At 45.5% G+C, this 5,832-nt stretch overlaps 1 long non-coding RNA gene across 1 annotated transcript; it reads left to right on the top strand.

The window, feature by feature from the left end:
* The first annotated feature begins 729 nt into the window (after positions 1-729).
* On the top strand, positions 730-4,193 carry LOC132649456 (uncharacterized). Its single transcript, XR_009587900.1, has 3 exons — positions 730-949; positions 1,605-1,752; positions 4,088-4,193. It is a non-coding gene; the product is annotated as an uncharacterized LOC132649456 (long non-coding RNA).
* The last annotated feature ends 1,639 nt before the right edge of the window (positions 4,194-5,832 follow it).

The following is a 5,832-nucleotide window of genomic DNA, read 5'->3' as shown; positions in this document are numbered from 1 at the left end:
GGAAGCTGGGAGAGAAAGGCATTCACTGGCATAGTCAGGGTTGAAGGAAGCGTGTCCCATATTAAGACAAAATCCTTCTAACCTGCTCCTGTTCATCTGACTTGGGAAGGCTGTCCTCCTCCCTGTCAGAACACAGTCATGCTTGTCTCCATACACCAGCTAGAGGTCTGGTGATATACAAGATGGCGGCACTGAAAGACCCCCTCCTAGTGACTCATGGCCTCTGGAGGATGCTGAGACTTCCTGGGAAAGCGTGAACAGGCTATCAGTAGACGTCACCCACCCTGGCTAGCACAGGGCTTCTGAGTCTAAGAGAATCAAGATGGAACCCTGAGCCATCGCCAAGGAGCTGACTCTGGTAACATGTAATTACAACTTAAGCCCTCATTTGAACACTAAAATGAGGCTTTTTATAAGCAGAAATATCAGTTGGGATCTAGTGCCCAAATAAATGACTAAGTAATTGCTGACTCTATGTAGATTAATGTGAGATGTGACAAAGGTTATCAGGGAAAAAATGGTGGGCACAGGCAGGCACTGACTACTCTTCTTAGTACTATAGCAAAAGGAAAGAAATGTTTCTTTTGGCCCAAGGTCTGAGGAGAGAAGGTCCACGGTAATACAAAAATCATCAGCAGGGCAGGACTGTAAGGCAGAGAGACAATCTGGTCACACTGTCGTCATTTCTACAGCTGGGAAGCTGAGTGCTGAATACTTTAATCTTTTCCCCTCTTTATTCAGCCTGAGCCACCAGCTAATGGGACAGTGTCACCATTCAGGACTGTCTGACCTTCCTCCCTTTACGGTTTTCTCTGAAAACACCCTTTCAGGACACATCAAGAGCTGTGCCTCCTTTGTGATTCTAAACCCAGCCCAGCTGGAAATGAAGATTAGCCTTCACATGGATCATGCCACGGAGGCGAGAAAGCAAAGCTCCCAGTTTTTAAAGGTAAAATTTAACAATATAAATATTAAAATGTAAGTTCTAAAATCAGAAGAGAATATGATCATAGAGGAATTCACAGGTTTAGCAATGCCTGTTTTAAATGTGAAAAATTCCGGATGGTCAATTTATCGTAATATATAAACTCTGGAATTTAATCAAAACGGCTCATTTCATGTATTATTTGGAATTTATCATCTTGGCCATAAAATTAGAAAGCTAATTTCATGAGAATTTATTAAAGATGTTTTAAAAAATTAACTAGAGAATAAAAATGTCATATCCATGGCTGTTTTAATTAACTTATTTTATTTGGTCTATTATACTGATTATTTTTAATTATGTTGTATTTACTGCTAGTGCTCATTTCAATACATTAAATGGTATTTTTAAGTAAAGGGGAACAATTTAATGTCATCTGAAGTTCTATGGGGCCTTTGTAAAATTAATTTTTCTCCAACATTGGAAAACGTCTCCACCTCATAGGGCTGGAGCCAAAGTCCTGTCAGTGTAACGAGAATGCTCAGTGACCCGAGAAAAGGATTACCCACAGCTTTTATGAGTAAAATATATATTGCCCTGAGTCTAAGAAAATGTTTGCTGTCCAATCAAGTCTGGAGAAATAGAGTTCATCTTCATTTTCCTCTTTCCAACTTCACAGCCGAGAGAACCACCTTTGGATTCAGGTCTCCATGGAGCCCAGAGCCTGGCACTGCTTGCCCATCAGTACCTTGGGTCTCAGGCAAACAAGCGTGTGAGCAGACAGCACTTTTCCTCCATGGCTCCTGTCACAGCTGGTAATTACAAATGTGGGTGATGCTTTCATTTATCTCCATCTCTTCTATCAGGCACGAGTGCACAAGAGTTGAGCCCACTTCACACCACACCTGGCACTTAGCCGGCATACATAGATACTAACTGGCTGAATGAAGGAAAATGAAAGCTGGGGACCGGACATGGAGTTCCATTGGTGGAGGGTTTGCCCAGCATGCACAAAGCCCTGGGTTCGGTCCCCAGAACCAGGTAAATCAGACATGCTGCCACGTGCCTGTAATCCCATCACTTACCAAGTCACGGCAAACAAGCCAGACATTTACAGGTAACCGTGGCTGCCCGCAAGTTCGGAGCCAGCCTTGGCTAAGTGAGGCCCCATTTCACAAGAAGTTAAAGTTGAAAGGAAACAGCAAGCCTTATCGTGTCTACCGCACCCTAAACCCAAATGCAGGCAGCTCAGAGACACGTGGTCCTAATTCCTTACATTTTAGTTACCGTTTTTAGTTGTGTTTTCACACTATACTTTTGCTGGAAAAGCATGCTTTGGTTTGTTAAGCACATTTAGTATTAATCGGAACCAGTGACTATGGTCAAGCCACTGTGCAGTGTTGAGGAATACACAACAACCTCTAAGTAGAAGCAAAGGCCCAACCCGGGAGCTAAGGAGCTCCCTCACCCCCCACCAAGTCCTGGGAGAACTGCATGTGCAATCTGAGAATGTTCTAACCTTGGCGTGCGTGCGTCATAGACCTTTTCCTCTGGTGCTTCCCTTTAATCGCCTCACATTGCTCCCTCCCCCGTCTCTCTTTATCATCTACCTTGTTGCACTTAGAAGTGCAAGGAGCACCATCCTAAGAGCTAAGGAACACTATCCTTTAGGAGAAAGGGCATATGCTTCCGTCTCTTGCCTTCATCTCTTGAGAGAGTACTTTGACATCATCCACTCTTGGCTTCCTTTTCCCAGCGTAGGTAAAGTAGAGGGCCCACAGTGGGAGACGCTTTCTTGAATTGAAAGTTACATATGTGCTAAGCAGTACTCTATACTAAAGCTAGTATAGAGTACTCTATACTAAAGCTAGATTCTCAAAGCCACGTCAGGTGCTCAAAGCCACTGCAACACATGTCTCACAGCGGGATCAGAGTCCAGCTAAGTGGTCAGCAAAGCCGTGCTCCTCTGGTCCTTCCTGACCCACAGAAGGGCTACCCTCAGGGACATTTCAGAGCAGGTTGCTGGCTGACCCACATTTCTTCTCGCCGTGCTCTTTGACCAGGCTCCAAGTCTCATCTGGCACCTAGCTCTTACAGCAATCACAGCACATTCTTCACACTTTGCCCTGCCCCTTGCATGCGAAGAATTCTAGGTCCCTACACGACCTGACCCTTCCCTTGGTTCCCCACCCATTCTGCATGTAGCCAGATCGAGGTTATGCAGCCAACTCATTTACAGTGGCTTTAACTGATAAGACCGAGGGGGCTGGTCACCGGGACGGTTTGCTTTGGAAACTAGACACAACACCCTAAACACAGAGAAGACAGTCTCTACAGGGCAGTCTCTGCAAAGGGCATAGGTTAGGACTGTACTGAGCCAGTGACAGTGAGAGAATTGGGGGGGCTCGTATGGGGGATGTTGGGACTAGGGGGTCAATGATATAAAAAAATCACATGAGACAGATACTCACAATCAGAAATCTGATTATTATAAAAGAAGAAGGAAGACAAGCACACAGGAAGTACGCAAAGCTAAGGAGAGCTTGGGCACTGTTGGGCTGACGGCTTGCCTAACCGTTGCGTGAGGGATGGAATGTATGCCACCAAACAGACACAGTTTGTTTACTCTCAGCCAACAGCTTGGATAGATACTGTGAGCCCCTGACTGGGGTACTCCATGCCTGATCATCTCCCTTCCCATGTTTGCTGCTCCCACTCACTTATTGCAGCAAGGCTTGTCCCTATCCCTGTCCTCTCTATCGGCCACCGTGAGGTAGCCTTACAGATGCCTGATGTCTCTTTCCCCAGTGTGCTATCTCCTCAACACCAGCTTCTCTATGGCTCCTCAGACTGCCACTCTCAGACGACATCATCAAATAGTCAGGGATTTCTGGACATTTATATAGTCACATATTTTTAAAAGCATGTCTCTTTGAGGCCCAGAGAGGCCTCAAACCCACGATCTTCCTATCTGTGCTTCTCAGATGCTGGGATTGCGAACACACGTACACCACCACACCTAGCTAAAGAGGTCTTAAAATAAACTTTCATGAAGTATCCAAAACAGAACTGTTTGATGTGAATTGGAAGCAAATCTACTGTCCATTCAAGTCTTCAGAAATTGAGCTCATCTTCATTTTCCTCTTTCCAACTTCATAGCAGAGAGGACAACCTTTGGATTTGGGTCTCATATCTTCACCAGAAATGTGCTGATGAAGATTAGAAAAACCAAGGACTTCTAGCTTTCTACACTGACTTGTCAGCAAATACTCCCATTGGGTGAGTAAATGTCTGGCAAAGTGTGAATTATTTACCTAGACTTGTTGAGTTTGTAATACAAAGAGAAATATTAGAAAAGAAGCCTCCCGGACCATAGTTTCACTAGGCTCTTGACATGAATTAACTGAATTTCTTTCCACAAAGACAGAGACAGTATTGGGCACTGTAGCAGGGTTGTTGACAAGATACAATGTTCTCCTGTCACCTCAGAATCTATAGTTTAATAGTCAAGAGACAGAATGTGAGATGGCCTGACAGGGACTGAGACAGGAAACAGTGACTGTGGCATCCATAGGAAGGATTACTGTCCAGACAACCAGGTTCTGGAGGAAATGCTCTCACCTAGAGAGAAAAGGTTGAGCAGGCATACCCAAAGGGGGTTTGGAATGTACAAGGAAGCCGAATCTTAAGCACAGTGCTGACACAGGCCCATGAGGTTAAAACTCACCCTGGCAACAGCTAATCATGGGCATAGTGCTCAGAAGAGCAGAAGCTCATGGCTAGACAGACAAGTGTTTCTCACCACCCCAGGCCTCTGGCTGCACCTGCTGTCTTTGCCTATTTCAGGCCCCCATTAGGATGGACGTGCCAGGTGGGAAAGGAGGACATAACAATGCCACAAGCCAGTCCATGGGGGTTTCATGGTTTTCAAAGGCCCCAACCAAGGCATCCTTCACATCCACCAGAGAGCTCTTGTGCATTGTCTGTCTTTTCAGGACAAGTGCTAGCATCCAAAAAGCACACGCCAAGGACAGTTGTTTCTGAAAAGCATGGTATGTTTCAATGCTGTACTTAGAGCAGAACTGTCATGAATACCTTCACTTACAAAGCTGACATCCTGCTTTAGGTGATCAAGTAAATCTCAGGTCAGAGTTAGGCAGAGAATGTCAGAGAAGACAGACCTTGTTAAACAGTTGCTTTCCCTCTGGCCCCTCACAAAAGGATAAACTTAAGCGATGACGTGAATGTCCATTCACTAAGTGTATTTATTTAAGTCCCAAACGGCAAAAGGCAAACATCATGGAGATTAATAAAAATACAAAGCAAACACTTCACTCTATTTTTTCTTTACTCAGCTGGTTTGGGAGCCTTCTGGCCAGACTTAGGGCCACCCCTTGCTGGTCACATTTAGGGCTTCCCAGGCACTGTAAGTAAGGCCTTTTCTGCAGGGAGAAAGGTGAAACGCAAGCAGGTAGACACCTGTCTATTAGTGGCATGCTGACTTATCTGCTGGTAAAGCACCACTGCCCGAACTGTCCTTTCCATTCAAGGCCCTGAAGGTAAGCTTACACCCACCCATACTCACCAGGCAATGGCGCCATCAGAAGGCACTAGCTAAGTTGTTACATGTATGTTGTACCTATTAGTGTTTTATGCACAGGTAGAGCGCTCACACACCGGTTTGACTGACATGAATGCTTCGGGAGACACAGACAGAGCCTCCCCGGGGCACGTGCTTCCTCCCTCAGCCTTCTTCCCTTTGTGTGGCAACATTCACAGAGCCCACCCTTAGCTGGAGTTATTTCTGAACATGGTCCTCGGCACCCTTAGCAAAGCTAACTCGAAGTGCACGGGTTCCAAACAACTCCACTTCCCTTCATCACCCCACAGACATTTCTCCCTGATTC

The sequence above is a fragment of the Meriones unguiculatus genome, chromosome 20, assembly GCF_030254825.1.
Source record: "Meriones unguiculatus strain TT.TT164.6M chromosome 20, Bangor_MerUng_6.1, whole genome shotgun sequence".
NCBI classification, from domain to species: domain Eukaryota; kingdom Metazoa; phylum Chordata; class Mammalia; order Rodentia; family Muridae; genus Meriones; species Meriones unguiculatus.
Note: the sequence above shows the minus strand (reverse complement) of the source record. Positions and strands in the feature narration are given on the sequence as shown.